General features: G+C 44.3%; 1 protein-coding gene across 1 annotated transcript in view; it reads left to right on the forward strand.

The window, feature by feature from the left end:
* The first annotated feature begins 16,274 nt into the window (after positions 1-16,274).
* SERTAD2 (SERTA domain containing 2) overlaps positions 16,275-21,158 on the forward strand; it is a 105,468-nt gene continuing 100,584 nt past the window's right edge. Inside the window, exon 1 of the mRNA XM_036334351.1 lies at positions 16,275-17,183. The gene's annotated coding sequence lies outside the window, so the exon portion shown is untranslated. The remainder of the gene's footprint in view (positions 17,184-21,158) is intronic.

Consider the following 21,158-nt stretch of genomic DNA (forward strand, 5'->3'; position numbering starts at 1 on the left):
TAGGCTTTGAAGCTAGAGTAGGGCTTGAGTCCTGGTCTACCACTCACTAACCTGTGACCTTGGGCAAATACACTCTTAGCCACTACTCTGTGTATTGGTTTTCTGATGTGTAAAATGAGAGTAGTCATATCTGCCTCAGAGTCTTGTTGTGAAGATTAAATGATATACAGAGTTAAAGGTCACAGCAGAGTCCCTAGCATAAAATAAATTACAATAAATGATGATATTGATATTATTTTTGAGTCTTAACCCTGGTGGTTGGACCCGACCTTTGGGCCCCCAAATCCTTAATAATTTTTTGAAGGATGTGAGCATGGTTTATGCAAATAGGATTACTCATGATCTGTAGCTTGATCTTGATCTGCCTTCAATCGAGGCCCTGGCTGGAAGAAAGTGGGTTTAGTAATGCAGGCAGGCGGAAGTGGTGGCAGGAAAGCCCCCCAATCCACAGCTGCTGCTGGAAAAGGCAAGGCTGCCAGTGACCCTCCAGCCCCCTCTCCTCCGTCAGGGGACTCTTCCTCTCCTCTGGATGCTGGCTGCTTTTTTCTCTGTCAAGGCTGCACCAAGTTTATTTGCAATGTCACCTGCATAGAAATGTGATGTATGCTATGTTCAGGCCCCACCCAGCCTGAAGGTCAGCCCTGGCAAAGCCAAGGCCTCCTGGAAGTGTGTAATGATTGCACCACCCCCACTCCTACCTCACATATAGCCACTCACATTCATTCTCACCTCCAAACATTTTGGCCACAAAAGGTATGCTTTTTGGTAAAATTTTAACCATTCTTTTGACTGGCTTCTTTCTTTCTCTCTTTTTTTTTCTCTTTCCTTCCCTTCCCTTCCCTTCCTTCCCTTCCCTTCCCTTCCCTTCCCTTCCCTTCTTCCCTTCCCTTCCCTTCCTTCCCTTCCCTTCCCTTCCTCCTTCCCTTCCCTTCCCTTCCCTTCCCTTCCCTTCCCTTCCCTTCCCTTCCCTTCCCTTCCCTTCCCTTCCTTCCTCCTTTTTTTCTTTCTTTCTTTCCTCCCTTCCTTTCTTTTTCTTTCCTTTTCTTTGGCCTGCCTTTTCTTCAGGTCCCAAGTCTAAGAGTTATTTCTGACAAAGGGTTGTACTTTGTACTCCAGACCAGACTCAGAGGAGAGAACCAAGTGGTGACATATTCATGCCATAGATGGGAACAAGTGCAAGAAGATGACCAAGGAGATGGCACTTCATGGGTGACTGAAAGATGCCAGTGCCCCGACTTTCAAATACTGTAAGCTCAAAAATTTGCTTTAAAGTAAGTGTGTGTAAGATCCACATTCAGAGACCTAACTTGAAAATGCCCCCCCCCCCCCACACTCCTGCATGCCTTTTTATTGTAAGCAAGCAGCCCAGCACCCAAGACACTACAGAGCTTTGGGATTTCCTTAGCTAGGATGGCCTGACACACATATAAGTATAACACTCTGGCTAGCCCAGACTGTGGACATGGAACTGCCTGTCAGGGCCCGGAGATAAAATGCAAAGAAAGGGAAGGCACGGGAAGGGTGGGGGTTGGGGGGAGGGTAAGAGATCAACCAAAGGACTTGTATGCAGGCATATAAGCATAACCCATGGGCACAGACAGTAGGGGGTTGAGACATGTGCTGGGGAGTGGCCGGGGAGAGGTCAATGGGGGAAAAAGGAGACATATGTAATACTTCCAACAATAAAAAAATTTTTTTTAATGCAATGAAATCCTCTTGGTGTTCCCCCAGGAACCCTTGAGTCCTTAAGGTGAAACAACCTTCACCAGTGGGAAGAAAAAAAATCACGCAAATATATTTCCCTGTGAAAGAAAACAAAAGAAAGAAAGAATGGGGGGCTGGGGATTGTGAGAGATTGAAATAAAATCGACACATAGGAAAGGGCAGGGGAACCCAACGCAGGCGCCAGTTAGAAGGGAGAAAACTGCAGGACACGCACACATTAGAGAAAGTGCAAAGGGAACAAAATTGTGTGTGTGTGGAAGAGAAGGGAGGGGAGAGAGGATGAATCTCGATGGAGACTAGACAGGGTCGAGCTGGAAGCAGAGGCCAAGGCGGGAGGCTGGGTGGGGAATCCCAGAGCGACCTGTTTACAAAAAGACAGGCCTGTGGAAATTCCACAAGTGACGGCAGAGATTCAAATCCGAAGTAGAAAAGAACCCAAACACACACGCGGTGCGCCTCTTAACCAACGGCTGCTGGTCTATCTGGACCGGAGGAAATTCTCCCCGGCCCTGAGCAGACAGACCCTTTGAGATGTTAGGTTTCAGCAGACCTAACTCATCTTCCACGTGGCCTCCCGCCGCGCGGGGCGCCCGGGCCGCCCCCTCGGAACTCCCCTCGCATTGTCCGCTCGGGTTATTGTTCTCCGGCTGCCGGCGGGAGGCGGGAGGCGGGGAGGAGGGGTGGCGGGGTGGCGGGGGGACCGGGTGGGGGAAGCGGCCAAAAGGAGGACCGCGGCGGCGCGCGGCTGCCACCCGAGCAGGGGCGCCTGAGTCCAGGGCGCCCCGCCTCTCCGCTGGCGCCCGTGCGCCCGGGAGTGGATCTGATCCAACCTGGGGCTGGGGTGATGTGGGGGTCGTCGGGGGCCTCCACCCACCCCATCCTGTCCTCCCCGCAGGTCTCTAGCTCCCGGGAGGAGGCGGAGCAAGGCCGGGCCGGTGCCGGCGTCCCGGTGACTCGCTGTGGCTCCCGCAGCCGCCCCGGCGCTGGCAGCTCGGGGCAGGGACGCCGTGACGCACCCCCCACCCCACCCCTCCTCCCCGCTCCCCCTCGCCCTCCTCCGGGTATTAGAACACTTCACCTTCTATTTATAGACACTCCTCCGGCCGCAGACCTAGCTCGCCCTCGCTCTCCTTCCCTCCTTCGTGAAGGAGGGAGCGAAAAATCCTACCTAGAATGGAAGATCCTGAACTCAGTGATCAGGGGGAATTCTGTTTTGTGCTGACCGATTTCAAGGGCTGCAAGCGTTGCTGGCCTGGGAGCTCTCTTTGGCACAGGGAATTCCCCAGTTTTCTAAAGCTGAAAAAACGTACACGAGTTTGTTTTACATCTCCTAAACATGTCAAATAAATTCTTAGTCTCTTGTGAGTTCATGAAATATTCGCCAAGAATTTGCTCAAACTGGGTAAGACGCAAACCCACTGAACGCGAGGGAAAGATGTTTCTAGCTGGCTTGCTGTATTTGCTACAAACCAGCCATTCTAACCGTACATATTAGGGGGAGAGAGAGCATATAAAGGGGAAATACAGCACGTTTCAAACAAAAGCAAAGTTTGTCTTGGGGCTTTTTTAAAATTGTGGCTTTTGATACGACTTTGTGCTTTTAGATGTACACCATCCATGTAATTATAGGTGATTAAAAATAATTCTTACCTAGTCACATTAACATTTGCAGTAATTAAAACGGAATTTTTTCAAAACTGTAATTTATTTCTCATCATTTAGTTGCTGGTCAATGCTAAAGAGGAAGCCTTGATGACTATCTTTCCTCTTGGTTTCTATTCAGTTTCACTTTATAAACTCCAGAGTCGATCAAAGAAGTACTGCCCTTTAGATTTATTAAAGAAAAGGATATGCATATGTAGATATAGGCCTTTCAAAAAAGACTTTATCTTTTAGAGCAAGTTTAAGCTTACAACAAAATTGAGAAGGATGAACAGAGATTTCCCATATACCCTCTGCCCTCACACATGCATAGCCTCCCCCATTATCAACATCATTCACCAAAACGGTACCTTTTTAAAAAAACAAAAACAAAACACACCAAGGATGAGCCTACACTGACACATCATAATCACTCAACGTCTACGGCTTACTTAAGGGTTCACTCTTGGTATGTACAGTCTATAAGTTTGGACAAATTTTAATAATATATGTTCGTCTTTATAATATCCTCCAAAGCATTTTCACTGCCCTAAAAAAATCCTCTGGGCTTTGTGTAGGCCTGTTTTTTGAAGGCCTAGCGAAGCCACAGCTTGGTCACCATGCAGGTAATTCTAAGACCACAAGAGGCAGGCAGGGTAATATCTAACATGACATTCTTGCTAACATCTAGCCTATAAAGTGAGGGGTGTCTGTAATAATAGCATTATGACATGGTTTTACTGTGGAGAGTGCTTTGCCCTCGTACTGTATAAGTACTTAATCAAGTTAAAGAACAACCACAATAGCAATTGTTATAGTGCATTATAAAATACCCATTTGATGCTGGGATCCCCATGAAAGACAACTTGGCAATAGCCATCACATTTTTATTAATTTTTTTTCTTTAAAAGAGAGTTAGGAAGAGAGAGAGAGAGAGAGAGAGAGAGAGAGAGAGAGAGAGAGAGAGAGAGAGAGAGAGAGAGAGAGAGAAAGAAAGAGAGAGAGAGAGAAACATTGATGTGAGAGAGACACATCGACTGGTTGTCTCCCACATGTACCCCTGACTGGGTGGGGGTCAAGCCTGCAGTCGAAGTACGTGCACCTGACTAGAATGGAACCTGAGACTCTTCAGTCCACAGGCCAACACTCTATTCACTGAGCCAAACCGGCCAGGGCACCATCACAGTTTTCAATGCACATGCCCTTGGACTCAGCAATTTCTCTCTTGGGAATATATACACATTAAGTCATTGGTTGTCATAGTGTTTGTACGAACCAAAGGTTAGAAACAATATAAATATTCTGAAGTTATGGTACGTCTATACGATGAACTATTACAGTCTTTTAAAAAAAACATTTTTTATTGAGTTCAGAGAGAAAAGGAGAGGGAGAGAGAGATAGAAACATCAGTAATGAGAGAGAATCATTGATTGCCTCCTGCACTCCCCACACTGGGGAACCTGACCGACCTGGAATCCAACTGTGACCTCGTGGTTCATAGGTCGATACTCACTGAGCCACGCTGCCCAACCCAATCTTGAAGAAGATTAAGGTAGTGAAAAAAGAAAGATGCATAAACATTATAAAACATTATAATTTATATTTTAAAAATAAATATACTGCATATATTAACTTGTATATATCACACACACATATATATATGGGAATATTTATGAAACTGGTAATAATATTTGCCTCTTGGGAGGTAACTGGGAGGCTGGGATGGGACAAGAACTTATTTTCTATTATGTATCCTCTTGTATCTTTAAATTTTGTTCCAATAGCATTCATCATCCATTAAAATATTTTAAATTAAAAATACCTTTAAATTTCTTTCTAAATTTATTCACATACGATAGATCTCTCTTTCATTTATGGCAGTTCTATGTTTGGGATTATTGTCATTTTAGAGAATTTTACTGTGATGAAACAAAACAAAACTAAGCTAAGCTTTTATCCTCAGCATTCTTTTAACCTTGCTCTACCTGATCTATGAGTCATCATAGAAATGCTTTGCCCGGAGGTTGCTAGAACTTTATTACCATCCTTTTTAAAGATGGCACTCTGTTGTTGATTTTGTTCTCTGTGCTTGTGATATGTTATGAATCGGAGTGGTGGCAGAGTTAAAGGTCAATTGAGTAACGATTATAAAATAATTATGTAGAGACTTATAACTCATCCGTTTTATTTTTGCACCATTCTATCACTGAAAGTCTTGTTTATCAGAATTCATATTGCCTACAATGACTTTCTATGTGAGAGATCAGGTGGGTAGACTTCAAAATATTGCAGTGTGCTCAGAGTACTTCTGCCTCCATTACAAAGTGGAAAAAACAACAACAGAGCCAGAGGCAGAGGGTAGACAAAGGGTGTGCACTAGGGAGTAATACCAGAAGTGAGCCAAGTTATTTATATTTTCATTTCCATTGTAGGTTTTTCCCCAGCTTTATTGAGAAGTAATTGACATATAACATTGTATAAGTTTAAGGTGCACAATGTGTTGATTTGACACACTTCCATACTGCAAAGTGATGTCGGTATTTCTTACATACGCTCATGTAAGTGTATGTTGTTACTCTTCAGAGGAACAACAGGAATGAGTGTAGGATTGATGTTGCCCAGGTGGGTTCCTTTGAGGGCCCAGCAACCAATGCCTTGTGATGAAGAAGATAATGAAGACAAGGAAGGATATCTGTGAACAAACAGAAATGGCAAGTGTTTTCGGGTGTAGGGGCTAATGTATGGAGAGCCTGGCAGATAAAAAGGACTCAAAATAGAATTACTATTGGAAAGAGAGGTTTGCAGTGGTCGCCAACATGACATGTTGTGTTTGGGGTCATAGGATAGGGCTGCCCATAGCCCATATTCCACTTTCTTAAGAACCAAAAAGGCCTTTTGTAACCACTTTCATAAGCCATTTTCCTGAAAAGTGAACCATTTTTCATAATAGTATAGTGCCAGGTATACTATCATTCATAGAGTTTTTAAGAAACATTAATCTAAGCTACCTTTACTCTCTACTTTATTTATTTATTTAAATGTATTTTATTTATATTTTACAGAGAGGAAGGGAGAGAAAGAGGGATAGAGAGCTAGAAACATCGATGAGAGAAACATCGATTCAGCTGCCTTCTGCACACTCCCTACTGGGGATGTGCCCGCAACCAAGCTACATGCCCTTGACCAGAATCGAACCTGGGACCATTCAGTCTGCAGTCTGATGCTCTATCCACTGAGCCAAACTGGTTAGGGCTGCTCTCTACTTTAGCTTAGCTTAGCTCTAAACAATAGTTACGGCTTTTAGGTGTCAGTGATATATGTAGTATGCATTTTAGAATAAAATATGTGTATACTGTTAGGATAAAAAAGGTTTGTGAGTCTGCTGAAAGTATCTTCTGTAGCATGTCTACTACAGGAATGGAGAGATCACCATGTAATTGTCCTTGATGATCTTGCCACACTGTAAAGAGGACCTTGTGAGGCACTTGCCTACTTCTTCTCCCTTCAACATCTTAGATTTGGTTTGGAAAAGCATGCTATGCACCTGCTACTCATGCGGCAAGGCAGACACTTTCAGAGCAGAAAGCTTTTCCAGCCCGTGGCCATGCTCATCTCTGCATGATTAGACCTTCGTATATTCGTGTGTCTGCGTATTCACATTCTGGTGTATGCTTGCATTGCTGCTGGCCTCAGCTCAGAAATGACACTTTCAGATAAATATACTCCGGATAGCTACTTAAGAACAAGATTAAATTATGCGCATCGTGAAGCAGCTGGGGAGGGAGGGGATGCTTGGGGGAAGAGCCCAGTTTGTATAACCTGTCTGGCAAAGCCTCGGGATACAGAAGAGTGAGGTTGGGGAAAACCTGATCTTTTGGAATTGGCTTAAGATATACTAGCCTATATCATATTATACAAAAGAATATATAAAATGAAAGTGCACCATGCTGAAAAAAAAATAAATAATTTGAACACACATGCATCTACCACCAGGCTTAAGAAATAGAACATCATGTGGCCCAGTGGTTCAGCATCAACCTATGAACCAGGAGGTCACACCTGTCCAAGTTGCAGGCTTGATCCCCACTGGGGAGCATGCAGGAGGCAGCCAATCAATGATTCTGTCTCATCATTGATGTTTCTATCTCTCTCTCACTCTCCCTTCCTCTCTGAAATCAACAAAAATACATGTAAAAAGAAATAGAACATCCCCAGGGCCTTAGAAGCCCCTGAGTGCCCATTTCTCAGCACCTTCGCCTCCCTGGCCTCGCCTCAGGAATACTTTTCAGAATCATGTTTTACTTTACATGTATAGTTGCAATGGTTATGTATGTATTCCTGTATAACATCGTGTTTAGTTTTCTCTGCCTTTCAAACTATAAATAGATGGACTCTTTGATGACTTGCGTTTTTCACTCAACATTCTATTTTGAGCTTCCTCCAGGCCCCTTCTCTCTCTCTCCATTGCCGACTTCCAGCCCAGATCCCCCTCTTGAATTCTTGCATTTATTTCCTGACCAGGCTCCCTGCTGATAGAGTCTTCCCTCCAGAATTCATTGTGCAAAATCCCACCAAATATTCACCCCAAAAAAGTGAAGTTACATTTAAAACTGTGTTCTAGAAGCATATGAAGTGGCATGAGAACTGTCTAAATTTTGTACACATATAGACCAAAATTTTAATAGTGGCTCTCTCCAGACAGCAATATGATATATAGTTTAATTTTTTTTTCTTTGTAATTTTCCAAGTTCTCAACAGATGACATAAAACTTTGGAAGTGGGTTCTGGGGTGTGACCCAGTGGGGAGGTGGAAGAGTGGGCAGAAGAGCAAGACTCAGTCCCCTTTCTCAGAGACACGTTCGTATTTAGAATTCTGGCTCTCCCTCCCAACCCCCGGTCTAGAGCATCATTCACTTGTCCACGGTAGGGCATCCTGGCCCTTCAACCAGCTTTTAAACAGGGTCCCCTGTACACTGCACAGCACCTGGAATCAGAAGGGCACACTGCTGCTGTGCTATCTCAAGTCTTGGTTTTATTTCTGAATCTATGTTTTTGTTGGGGTCCAGCCCCAGCAGGTCCAGGGGTTCCCAAAGGTGTGGTCGGAGTCGGCGGAGAAGGAATGACATGGAGACAGCGTTCAGATCATCAGCAGAGCAGGTTCTCTTTCATAAGGTATTATTATCTCAGGAACTTCTCTTCCAAAGAGTTCGATACTGCGTCGTCTACCTTTGATAATGAGAGTGGCCACTAGGGAGGGATAGGATGTTACAATCTTCCTAGGAGTGACAGGTAAATGTATCCATTCTAAAGGTCCTTCCTGCCATAAGCATCCTGTAGGAGTATATTTAGTGGCTAGAATGATTAAGGTCCAAGATTTCAGCAGCCCGACAATTAATTGATCAGCAATTAGCAGAGGGACATATAGAGCCATCAGATAGTCCCTGGAACACACCCATATTTGTAATAAGAAAGAAATCAGGCAAGTGGAGACTTTTGCAAGATCTTAGAACCATAAATGCCACCATGGAAGATATGGGCTCCTTACAACCTGGATTGCCCTCCCCTGTGGCAATTCCACAGGAGTATTGTGTTGTTGTTATTGACTTACAGGATTGTTTCTTCACTATACCTCTTCACCCAGCTGATTGTCAAAGATTTGCATTCAGCATGTTCTATTGTGAAATCCAGTGGGACAGTGGAGCATGAGCAGAGGAGTATGCGGTGCAATGTAGTTCTGCTGCTCCTGCTGCCCCGTGAGCACAGAATTCTGATGTCCCGCGGTCCTGGGAGTTCAGCAAGATGTGTGTTTCATCTTTGATTAAGTGGGGGCGCTGACAACTCTGAGGGGTCATGCTTTCCTTCAAACCAGGACTTGTTTGAACACGGAAGAAGGGCAATGGCATTCTAAACACATGAGCAGCCCAGGAATCTTATCATGGCCTTTCTCACTTTGGGTACTTCCCTCTATTAGCCAACCACATGCTAAAATGAAGACATGGAAGGAAAGGGAAATATAGGGCACCCCATAGTTCCTTTCCCTTTCAGCCCTTCCTTAGTCATCAGTAAAGTGCAGGAAGAGTGTTGGTAGAAGGCACATATTAAGAAGTGAAAAAGACAAATGGTTGAATTAGTTGTGTGCAGCATTTTCATTGTCCCACTGGGGTAAGAATAAAATACAAGATATAAATTGCATAATTTCAGTGATTCTGCTTAGAAGTTACATGCTGTTATATTTGCATTTAAAACTGGTATTGCACGATACAAAAATGAACAATAAAAATTCAGGCTAATAATTTCAATTTTTTGCTTAATGACATTAAGTAACAGATTTTGAAAACCAATGCAAGTTGAGATAAAAACGGTAGAAGAAAGGGAAAACATCTATATTCTAGTACGTTTAACAACACTTTTTTCTGGGCCCCACAAATTGTGCTCCCAAATCTATGCTATCATGTTGCCTTGAAACAAGCTTATGAAAACTTGGGCCTTTCTCTAGAGCTAGTGTCTGCTGGGAGTTCTTCAAGTCCATTTTGAGACCAGAAAGTCAGGAGTTGACCCAAATCTCTTCTGTGCATGTACATACCCTGAGGAAATGGACGCGGGTATAGGAAATACAGGGAAACTACACTGGCTAATACCTCAAAATGCTATACCCCCTGTATTAAAAACAGACACAGGAACAACGCCTAGCAGCTACAAATTATTGGAAGGCAAGGACTCTCTTTCCCCTGCACTTACCAGAGAGGCTTTCCTATAATAGGACTTACTGGTTGTTTGTCCTTTTCCCAGATTTTTTGCTCAATGAAATTTAAAACACTCTTTTCATCATGCTATTCCAGTTCTCAATCACCTTCGAAGGCTCCCTACTGCCTTATCCTATAAATTGACACTCTTAACCAGGCGTTTAAGGTTCTATAATCTGGGCTCAATCTACTTTTCCATTTTACATCTCCCAAGACTGTCTAGAACTCAGAAAGTGTTCAACAAATACAGAATGAGGGGATCACACAGCTCCCAGGAGTTACAGAAACTACAGATGAATAAATTATTAGACCTTTTAGGGTTAGTGTTACGTAAGAGAGGCAAGCTAACATTAATGCTCCAATTTGGGGAGCTAGTGATGAGCATTACAGACCCTAAGTGGGATCATAAGATAGGCGATCCTGAGAACAGTCATCTTTGCAGGCTCACATTCTGGCTTCTGCAGAAACCAGGGACCCAAAGCTATTTGGAGAGAAGCCTGCAGCTGTTGCTCAGTCCCCCCAGGAAGGGGTGTGGGCAGCTGGTCCTCATTTGCTACCCTGCAGAGCTCCCTACCTGGGCTCAGGCAAGCTCCTGCATATGTGAGTTTGAGGACCATGCAATCATAGCCATTACTCAGGGTCAGAATTTCATATGCTAGTAATGAGCCATTAAGGAATGCTTTGGGTAGAGACAGGCTTTTAAGGCAGTATAATCCAAACAGGGGCTATTTTCAGTGTACCTTTGTGGGAAACAATTGTGTAGAGATTCATAACCTGACAGGGCTGGGAGAAATTTCAAGAGCCATCGCATGTATTCCAGTCTTTAGGTTAGAAAGCCCCCTAACTCATCTATCTATCCCCAACCCTTCTGGTAACTCCTTTACTTGCTTATCAACCCTGATTTCAGGGATCTATGTCTGATACGTGTCCTAAGCCTCTACAGCTAGTTATGTTTTTTCCAACACGTCCCTCTCAGTCAACTTTAAAAGACCTCAGTGTCTCCTGCTTATTGACACAAAGCTCATATTACAATTACTGTTATATCATCCTTATGGTTATTATTAGCACCGATAGCACCCTAGAAGGTATATAAAAATACATAAGCAAACACATTTTTAGGTCAGTCTTGAAATAAAGCTTTCTAAAATCCAGAGATGTTTGGGTGTTTCTCACTTGGAAATGGGGATGTAGGCAGGTGTGAGTGTACAGTGGCAAGATTGTATTTTATATCTCTGACTGTGCAGCAACCCTCCTCAAGAGCCATCACTCTTCTCCCACCCAGCCTGAGAAGGAAACTTATAACCAGATAAATGTATATTCAACATGTACGGGGGAGCAGGGAGGTGACAGGGCATGCCATGGTGGGAGAAACCATGGGCCTGGAGAAGGAGTAAATGTGGGATGTGGGGGGAGGGCCTGCATGAAAGCCTGCCACAACTTCATGTGAAAACGGGAAGAAAATATTTGAGTCAGAAGTGAGTTGTAATAGCACCTTTCGTACCTCCCCTCTGAGTGCCCCAGATTAAGAGCAGAAATGAAAAACATATTGATACATCCTATAACGAAACACATCCCAAGGTCTGGGACTTACATGATCTTTTCTTTCTTACCTTTTTTTCAATTATAACATCTTTTTTTTTAAAGAGATATCTTCCTTTTTAAAAAACAAACAGACATATTTTATTGATTTTTTTTTTTTTTTTTACAGAGAGGAAGGGAGGGGGATAGAGAGTTAGAAACATCGATCAGCTGCCTCCTGCACACCCCCCTACTGGGGATGTGCCTGCAACCAAGTTACATGCTCTTGGCTGGAATTGAACCTGGACCCTTCAGTTCTCAGGTCGACGCTCTATCCACTGAGCCAAACCGGTTAGGGCCAGTTATAACATCTTTTAAAGATTTATCCATGTTGCAAGATGTACATTTAGTGCATTACTTCCAACAGCTGTATGTTATTCCAGAGTATTCACTGTTTTTCTTACCATTTTACAGGTGATGTGTACTAAGTTTGCATATAATATGCTGCTATCTCAAATGCTGCTGTGATGAGTATCCTCAATCGCGTCCTGTTATGGGCTTATGCAAGAGTTTCTTAGAGGTGCATATTCCCAGGAGTGGAACTGCTGGGCCATCAGAAACATACATGCTACAAGCAACTCCAAAATGACCTGGACTTAAGTTCTAACAGCAATGGCTTCTTCCCAGCCTAGCCAACACTGGGTGTTAACCATCTTTCACATTTTTGCCTGTTTAATACATGTAAAGAAGTGTCTTATTGTATTAATATGCTTTTATCTGTATATCTCTTCACCTACTTGTTATTTTCTCAAGTTTCCCTTCTGTAAATTTGCCTGTTCATATTCTTTGGTTATTGTTCTGTTATGTTTCCTGTGGGTTTTTGTTTGTTTGTTTGGTTGGTTGTTTGTGTGTGTGTTTTTTTCCTCAATGATTTGCAGGAATTCCTAGAATATTCTAGATATTAATCTCTTGTTGGTTTTAACCTTTGGGAATACCTCTCAATCTATCAATTTTACCTTAACTTATTTATGATGTTCTCTGTTGAACAGAAAACTCTAATTTTGAGGTAGCACGTTTTATCATTGTTTTGGTTTTATAGTTTATGCTTTTAGAGTCTTACTTAAGAAGCATTTTCCTATCCTAGGATTCCAAAGCTATTCTTCTACTTTTAATTTCTGTTGGCTTTATAATTTTCCCTTTGACTTTTAGATTTTTTTTAAAATTCACTGAGAGCTCATACCTTTGCATATGGTAGGAGATATGGATGCAACTTTTTCTCCACAATGAACCAATTTTCCCAATATTATCTATGAAACCTCTGTGTTAGATTGAATTCTGATTCCCAACCCTTCATGTCCTTCCTGCTATAGATTTATATACCCAGGCCCTTTCCTATGTGATTTTGCAGTTCTTCCACTATTGAGGTTGGACATGGCCATGTGACTTATTTGGCCAATGGAATGTTAGAAGATGTGATGGGAGCAGGGGCCTTAAATGTGTTTGAGTGATTTGACTTCACTTTTTCTGCTTCTGCCATTGCCAGAATGACACATGTGATGAAGACCTGAACTTAACCTGTGTCCTGGAGCCAAGCCCAGCTGAACTTGGCTGAGCCCAGCCAAGTCTTGAACCCAGATGAGATCAGCAAAATCTCAGTTCACATACTAACTCATGAAGGAGAAAAAACAATGGCTGCTATAGGTACTGATATTTTCGGATTATTTATTATATAGTGTTATTATTGCAGCAATAGTTGACTATCTCAGCATGATTTTAACATAGATTTTGTGTGATGTTGCCATTATTGCATACCAAGTTCTCACAGGTAAATGGGTTGTTTCTGAGTTCTCTACTCTGTTCCACATGCCTGTTACTAGAACATATTATGTCTTACTATCTGGGAAGGTGAATTCCCCCTCCCTCGGGTTTTCTTTTTTAAAAAATGGCCAGGTTATAATGGAATTTAGTCTTCTGTATGCATTTCAGAATGCTTAAATTCCTCAAATCCTGCTACAAGTTTGAAAGGTTTACATTGAGATTATGAATAAATTTAGAGATCATTCAGAGCTTAACAATCCTATCCACAAATATTATATATTCCCCTACTTAGGTCTTCTTTGAAGTCTTTTAATAGACTTAACAGCCCTACCCGGTTTGGCTCAGTGGTTTGGCCTGCATACTGAAGGGTCCTGGGTTTGATTCCGGTCAAGGGCACTTGCCCTGGTTGTGGGCTCTATCCCCAGTGCGGGGTGTGCAGGAGGCAACGGATCAATGATTCTCTCTTATCATTGATGTTTTTTATCTCTCCCTTCCTCTCTGAAATAAATAAAAATACATTTTAAAAAAATAGACTTAACATTTTCTTCCTTAGTTTGAAAGGTTTACATTGAGTTTATGAATAAATTTAGAGATCATTCAGAGCTTAGTAATTTCACAGCGTCCTATCCACAAATATTATATATTCCCCTACTTAGGTCTTCTTTGAAGTCTTTTAATAGACTTAACATTTTCTTCCTAAAGGTTTTGTGCATTTTATCTCAGGTGAATTCTTAACTTTACAGTTTTGTTGTATTTTCTAGTTTATTAGTACTAGTATGTAAGAATAGTTTTGGTTTTCATAAATTGATTTCATATTTAGGTTTCTTACTATAGCAGTTAAGGTTAGGTTTGGCTAGCCCTGCCAGCATGGCTCAGCGGTTAAGCATTGACCTATGAACCAAGAGGTCACGGTGCAATTCCTGATGAGGGCACATGCCTGGGTTGAGGGCTCAATCCCCAGTAGGGGGCGTACAGGAGGCAGCTGATCAATGAGTCTCATTATTGATGTTTCTGTCTCTCCCTCTTCCTTTCTCTTTGAAATCAATAAAAAATATTTTTTAAAAAATGCATCTTCAGCACATTCTTAAATGTAGTACAAAAGCACACATTAGAAATGGAAGTGATTTTTCCCATGTGAGGGATTTACTTTGTCTAGATTATCACAGGGTGACCTGGCAAGAGAGCACGGTCTACCTTTCATGGGTTACTATGTCCTGGGGTGAGGACACTGGCCTCCTTGCACTGCTGAATTCCAAAGGAGTTTGGACACACAGAGGGGCAACGCATGCGCAAACGAGGTATTGCAAAAGTTTGCAGCGCAGCTCATTTTCTTAGGTGGACTCAGGATTACAGCAGACATCATGGAGTAGGGCTAAAGTCAGAAAGGGGAGAGGTAAACGGCATCAGGCTGAGTGTCACTATTACAGCTCAGGGGAAGAATCATACCCGAAAATGACAATAATCAAGGAAAACTTCAACATGGTCAGAGCAAACGTCCATGTTCTCTGACTTCCAGACCCCTGTAGGTTTTAATCTTATGGAAAAGAAAACATTATCTAGGTCACTTCAGGACCCTAAATCGACTCTGGGTCTCTTAGCTGTCTTGTCTATGGCAAGTGGACAATGGGCCTTCCAAGTAGTTTTGAAAACCTCTTTTGGAGGGATGAGATATGAGTTTCCTTTCCTGGGATAGGAAGCAACTGTCCTAAATGTCAAGGTGCAGAAATGCACCTTGCGGGAAAGAAGTAACTGCTTTTGTGGGCATTTCTATCCAGGTTGATTGGTAATTACCGCTACTTGCAAACGTGAGCGGAAAGGGTTAAGGTCTGTAAAATACTTATTGGACCGTAGGCAAGAAACTGAGAAAAGCCATAGTTCCTGGGAAGGAGCAGGAGCAGTGACAAGATCTAATAGTGAGCACTCCCTAGCATTGCCGTCAGGGAGCAGGTGAAGGAGGCTGCTGGGCAGAGAATGGGCGAGAGGTTGCGGAAGGTGCAAACATGCATTTAAAAAACAAAGCCCATACAGCTTCGCTCGTGTCAGGTTAAGAAGTGCCTTTTCCGGAAACTCCATTTAAAAAAAAAAAGAAGAAGAGAAGAAAAGGTATGTATTCAGGAGCTGTTTCAACCTGTCCACACCCTCCCCTGACTTCCCCAGAAAACGGGCAAGCAAGGACGCAAATGCCGTGGCCAAGCCTCGGGTCTCTGGCTCCCAGCTGCCTCGGAGCCTGAAGCACAGCCCCACGGAGCTGTCTCCGAGAGTGGGCGCTGCACGGACGTGGGCAAAGTTTTGATCTGATTCACTCCCAATGCGGCTGCTCCTCGGGTGTGGAGCTTGGCCTCCGGGGCTCCCGGCCGCGCACGGCAGAGGCTGAGCTGGAGCAGCCGCCGCAGCCTGCAAGCTGAGTAAGGAGCCAGCCTCCGCCGCCTCCTCCCGCCGGCGCGGTGTGGGCACCACAGCCTGTCGCGATCGCTGTCACGCCGCCAGCAGCGCGGCCCCCCGCCGCCCCCCCGCGCGGCCCCAGCCCTCACACTGTTCTTTGCGTGACTGACCCCAACGGGGCGGGCGGGAGGGAGGAGGAGGGCGTCGGCCCGCCTACTTCTTCCCCTCTGCCTCGCTGAGGGCATCGTCTCCTCCTAATTGGTCACACCCTGGCGTCCATCACCCCCAAGCGGCCCTCCGATTGGCGGAAGGCGCCACTTCTGAAGCGAGGCGAGCGGAGTGACTCCGCGGGTCTCCGGCGCCTCCTCTTTCCCTCCACCCCCACCTCAACGTCCACCCACTCTCCCCACCCCCCACGCCACTTCCCCCGCCCCGATCGCGGCAGTGTCCTCGGTAGACTCAGTGGGCTAGGGGCGCAGCCAGCCGCCGAGCGAGCCGCGCTGTCATTGGCCGACGCTCACGCCCGTCGGAGCGGCGGGCTTCGCCATTGGGTGGCTCCGCTCCGCTCTCCGCCCCCAACGCCTCGCCCTCTCAGTCACCGCCTCCCTTCCCGGCTCGTCCGCGACCCCCTTTCCCCGCCGTCTCCGCCGCATCCCCCCGGCCAGCTGGGCGGGGACTGCTGTACGACTCTGTAAAGTCTGTGAGTCACTGCACAACCCATCAATCCAATTAAATGTCTTGAGCGAGCTGAGCAGGCGGTGCTGCCGCCGCCGCCGCCGCTCGCCCCGCCGCGGCCGCCCCTGCTCGCAGCGCCCCTCTGATCCATGGCTGTCTGTCTGTACTTGTTACGGTGCAACCTCCTCCTCCTCCACCTCCTCCTCCACCTCCTCCTCAGGAGCCGCTGCAACTTCCCCTCCGCCAGCCTCCTCCTCTGCTCGGGGACTGCAAAGGCATGGGATAGACCCAGCGTGACTTCTGCCTCCCCGCCAGCCCTCGCTCCGTGTCCCCCTTTAAATTAAAGTCTGTTCCTCGCTCCTCGTCGTTTTAGAGATTCATTGATCAGTCTAGTGCCCCCCGATTTCATCTTCCCTCTCCGGGGCAGCGGGTCGCAGGGGACCGAGAGTTTATTTTAGGGAGGGGGCTCTCCACCTCCCGTCCCCCGCCCCCCACGTTTCTCCTCCTTTCTTCGGCCGTGACTTGATGTCCCCGCTCCTCTCGGCTCCCGCCGCCCGAACTCACCGTCCTGCGCTCGAGTGACGCACCGGCACCCCCCGCCCACAGCCCAGACGTCCCCTCCCTCGCTGCCACCCCGACCCGTCTCGGAGCTGGACCCGGTGGCGACTTCTCCGCGGAAGGGTGAGTGCCGTGCGGGGTCTTGGGGCGCTGTGGGCAAATGCTGGAGCCGTCCACCCCGGGGGGGCAGGGGTCGCATGGTGGGGAGAAGGCTCCGGGTCCGGCGTGGACCCGAGGTGGAGACTGCCTCCCGCCCGGCTCCCGCTCCCCCCGCCCCCCTCATTCACCAGCCCTGCTGTGTTTCTAGGTATTTATTGCCAGACTTCCACCATCGGGGCACGAGCACGCTTCTAAAATGAGCGGCAATGGCACGCTTTCTGTCTCTAGGATGCTTCGTGAGCTGTAACAGTCAGCAGTGCGATCTAAGAGACTCTGTGACCTGCACAGAGTGTCACATGGCCAGTGGGTACATGTTCCTCCAAATTAGAGTTAAACTTTTATTGAGTCAAGGCAAGACAAAAGGTTATTTCTCATTTGGGTGTGTGATACTAGAGCAAGGGAAGGCAGGTTGCCTAGTAGTGTGGCTGATTATTTTTATTTTAAAATAGTTTTATAGGTTCCCTTTTGGAAAAAAAATATGAATTAAGTATTAAAGTAAAGGTGATGAAGTCTTTGAACCTGTTGGAGGAAAGCAAGGTAAGATGAAAATCCGGCTTCATACTGCATCTTCAGTTCACCTCTTTTCTAGCAAGAAATTACAACACCGGATTTTTGATTTCTCAGGCACTGGGCACAGTGGGGTGTGTTAAGGATAAAAATAGTGGGGTTTTTTTTTCCCCTTTGCTATCCCTCTTTTGTATTTTTGATTGCTCTTAAACAATGCCATGCTACAGAGTTTTGTAAAAATTTAATTTGGTTTCTTGATTGTTGGTAGCTCAGAAGTATACATACTTGCCCATATATGCTTTATGAGAATCTTGCCTTATGCATCTTTAGTATTTAGTTGGAGATAAAAGTAAAAATTATGCATAGTTACTCTGAATCGGCTTCTGAGGTTACTTTTGAGAATTCAGCCTATTTAAAATGTTATTACTCTTGTGTATCAAGTTCTGGTCTAGTTGTCCACAAGATTCAAATTAGGCCAAACCAAACGTGTTTTGATATATTAAACTATAGGAAAGGCCTCTTAGTAGTTCATTCTCTCCTTCTCTTTCAGACTAATCAGAATAAGTTGTTACTAAATTTAAGTTTAAAGAATAGACTAAACCTGTACTAAAACCTGCCAATTTTCTATAGAAAGATATATTTTTGAAGAGCAGGAATGTGTTTATGATCAGCCTAAAGTAGTCAAGTTGACTCAAATGTAAATGCTGTCGTGAGGAAATGCTTGTCATAAGCTCCCAAATCTTGCAAAGTGTTTCAGGAAGACTTATACAAAGCTTTTTTGAATTGTTTAATAAATGTATCATGTGGCCTTTTGCCTGAGTGTCGGACGGAATCATTGAGAGGCCCCATAGCACAGGAGCCAGGCTGCCTGAGTTTGAATCTTGCTGCCACCCTTAGATAGCTGTTTGACCTTGGGCAACTTTTAAACCTGGCCTCTGCTGATTTTCTCCTGTAAATGGGAAGGATGACTTCCTTCAAGGGCAGCTGTCAGGGTAACTAAGAATGCATGTCACAGAGCACTTGGCGTTAGCTGTTCCATCATCACCACCACCCTTCGCGAGGATGTCTAATATAGTGGTTAAGAGTGGGGCCTCTAGAGTTAGGTTCTGTAAGTTCAAGTCCCAGCATTTCCTCTCGTTGTCTATGTGACCATGGTCAAGTTAACCACAGATTCCCCATCTGTAAAATGGGGATAATAGAAAACACTTCATAGGGTTATTGTGGGGTCAGGATGAGTTAACATATGCAAATATTTTTTATTTTTTTTAAATATATTTTTTATTGATTTCAGAGAGGAAGGAAATGGGAGAGAGAGAGAGAGAGAGAAACATCAGTGATGAGAGAGAATCATTGATTGGCTGCCTCCTGCACGCCCCACACTTGGGATCGAGCCCGAAACCCGGGCATATGCCCCAACGACCGGGAATTAAAGTATGACCTCCTGGTTCATAGGTCAGCACTCAACCTCTGAGCCATGCCTGCGGGCTGCAAAGATTTAAAAGAAATATTTTAAATTGATTTCTGAGAGAGAGAGAGAGAGAGAGAGAGAGAGATCGATCACATGTTCCACTAATTTATGCATTCATTGGTTGATTCATTTTTAAAATTTTTATTAAATTTATTGGGGTGACATTGGTTAATAGGATCATATAGGTTTCAAGTGTACATTTCTATGATAGAAGATCTGTATATTGCACTGTCTGCCCGCCACCCAAAGTCAAACCATCTTCTGTCACCATAAATTAGGTCCCCTCCACTTGTATATGCTCTGACTCTGCATTGAACCAGCAACCTTGGTGTATCCAGATGACGCTCTAACCAATTGTGCTACTCGGCCAGGGCCATGCAAAGATCTTGAGTAATATTTAGTACATCTTTGTAAAGATCTTGACTAGCATTTGAAACATCTTTTCAAGTTTAATTCCCTGTTATCCTCTTGTGTATGTCTTGAAACATGAGTAAATTTTTTGTAAAGATAAAGAATTGTTGCTGTCAAAATAAGCAGAATTATTATCAATATGCATGATATTCTTTGGGATTTATACTTTAAACAAGCATTTATTTATATATTTATGAAATTTAGTTATTCGATGAGCTGAGTTGATCACTCTTTCATTTAAGCTTGCATAAGAGGATGTATATACTTCTGTTATGGTGATACCTATCACACATTTGCTGTTACCTGTGATTTTCTCCTTTACTAAAGAGAAAGCTCTTTGAGGGTAAGATGACTATTTCAGCCCAGCTGGTGGCATGGCTCAATGGTTGAGCTTTGACCTATGAACCAGAAGGTCACTGTTCAATTCCCAGTCAGGGCACATACCTAGGTTGTAGGCTCAATCCCCAGTAAGGAGCATGCAGAAGGCAACCAATCAATGATCCTCTTTCATCATTGAGGTTCCTCTTTCTCCCTCTCCCTTCCTCTCTGAAATCAATTAAAAAAAAATATCCATAATAATAAAAAAAGCATAATATGCTAATTAGACCAGACAGCCAGATGACCTTTCGGACGAAGCCAGGGCTGTGAGGGCCAAGCCCCTTGCACGAATTTTGTGCATCGGGCCTCTAGAGTGTGTGTGTGTGTGTGTGTGTGTGTGTGTGTGTGTGTGTATTTATTAGAGGCCCGTTGCATGAAGAGATTCGTGCAATAGGCCTTCCTTCCCCTGGCTGCCGGCACCGGTTTTCCTCTGGCACCCAGGATCCAGGCCTTTGGTCCGGCCACAGTGGAGAAGCCAAGCCCCTTCAGTCTTCAGTCTTCAGTCTTTAGTCTTTGCTCCGTGCCTGCATATGCAAATTAACCTCCATATTTGTTGGGTTAATTTGCATAGTCGCTCTGATTGGCTGGTGGGCATAGCAGAGTGACACCAATTTGCATGTTTCTCTTTTATTAATGTAGATATATATATATATATATATATATATATATATATATATATATAGTGGAGACTTGACTTACGAGTTTAATTTGTTCCGTGACGGAGCTCGTAACTCAAACTATTCGTATGTCAAATCAAAAGTGAATGAGTGAGACACCTGATGCTGGGCTGATGTTGTGGCGTTCACTGTGACGTTCGCTGTGCCAACTAGTGGTGGGGTATCTGAAGCTGGCTCGTAACCCGAATTTTAGCTCGCAACTCAAAGCAAAAAATCAGCCGAGAGACGGCTCATATCTCGAAAAACTCGTTAGTCGGGACACTTGTAAGTCAAGGCCCCACCGTATGTATGTATGTGTGTGTGTATATATATATAAAAATATGTGTGTTTCATTCATAATTTAATCTCCAGTATCTAGCAGGGTTCCTGGTACATAAAGAAGCTTAATGAATGCTGTGGAATGAATTAAATAATGTTATTCTGAAGTTATTTATGAGTTAGGTAAATGATATGTACGTAATATGGTGGAGAATGCTAGTATTTGTATTGTTAAGTTGA

The sequence above is a fragment of the Myotis myotis genome, unplaced genomic scaffold (assembly GCF_014108235.1).
Source record: "Myotis myotis isolate mMyoMyo1 unplaced genomic scaffold, mMyoMyo1.p scaffold_m19_p_14, whole genome shotgun sequence".
NCBI lineage: Eukaryota > Metazoa > Chordata > Mammalia > Chiroptera > Vespertilionidae > Myotis > Myotis myotis.